Source organism: Octopus bimaculoides, chromosome 14, assembly GCF_001194135.2.
Source record: "Octopus bimaculoides isolate UCB-OBI-ISO-001 chromosome 14, ASM119413v2, whole genome shotgun sequence".
In the NCBI taxonomy this organism is placed as follows: Eukaryota; Metazoa; Mollusca; class Cephalopoda; order Octopoda; family Octopodidae; genus Octopus; species Octopus bimaculoides.
The window spans coordinates 4,780,983-4,781,981 of NC_068994.1; the positions used below are offsets into that span (position 1 = coordinate 4,780,983).

Here is a 999-nt window from a genome sequence, read left to right on the forward strand (position 1 = left end):
TAAGTATATATACGTGTTAAATCTAGACACCTAATAATTGAACTCAAATACTAGTAATTTACAATACTTTCATAATTATATTAAATTAAATTTAAAATAAATATGTTAAATCTAAACACTTAAGAATTTGAACCTAGATTCTACTATATTACTTTTATAAGTAATAATAACATTCATATTAAATTAAATTTGAATTTGAAATAGAATCTTCTGACAAATAAAAAAAAATTCTATATATATACTTATCTCAACTCTAACCAATTTTTTTTAATAATGAAATATATGCAGTCGATGGAACATTTAAATATTGGATGTGATTCATAGGATTTACCAATTATTATATTATATATTTAATTATTGTGAAATAACGCAATAAATCTAACAAGATGGACTCTACTTTAATAATGTACTGTGATTCTCAAATATTCTGAGAAAAATATACCAACATCAAAAACTATATATCATATAAAATATCTACAAAGGAAAACTATGAATTTTCCAAATTATATGATGGATTGGATTCACAAATTCTCAAAGGGCAGTATATATTTTTAATATTCTTAATATTTTTTTAATATTTTAATTAACATCATCCTATAGCATATTTTATTATGCATACCATTCGTTTTCACATATATAATAATAACTTTATACATCTCTGAAGAGCGGAATTATTGCCGATATGCTTGTCTATATTAGATTACATTATAAAAGCAATAATATCCGCGAAACGATCATAAGATGCATTTTAGACTTTCATAATATTTTAATCAAATTATATTTACACTCACTTATGGATATATTTTATATACTTTTATGTACGCATATATTTATATATATATATTTATATTTTGTATATTTTTAATTTTAATTATAATTCAAAATGATTATTGTGTCATATAAAACATACATCTTTCATAAATTTGAATATTGATTTCCTAAGAATATTGTTAATAATTTTATTAATAATAATAATAATAATAATAATGATATATATAT

The 999-nt window shown here is 19.5% G+C and overlaps 1 protein-coding gene across 8 annotated transcripts in view; it reads right to left on the reverse strand.

Moving 5' to 3' along the window:
* Positions 1 to 999, reverse strand: part of LOC106870063 (zinc finger protein ZFP2) — a 20,445-nt gene that overhangs the window by 14,788 nt on the left and 4,658 nt on the right. The gene's annotated exons all lie outside the window — the stretch shown is intronic.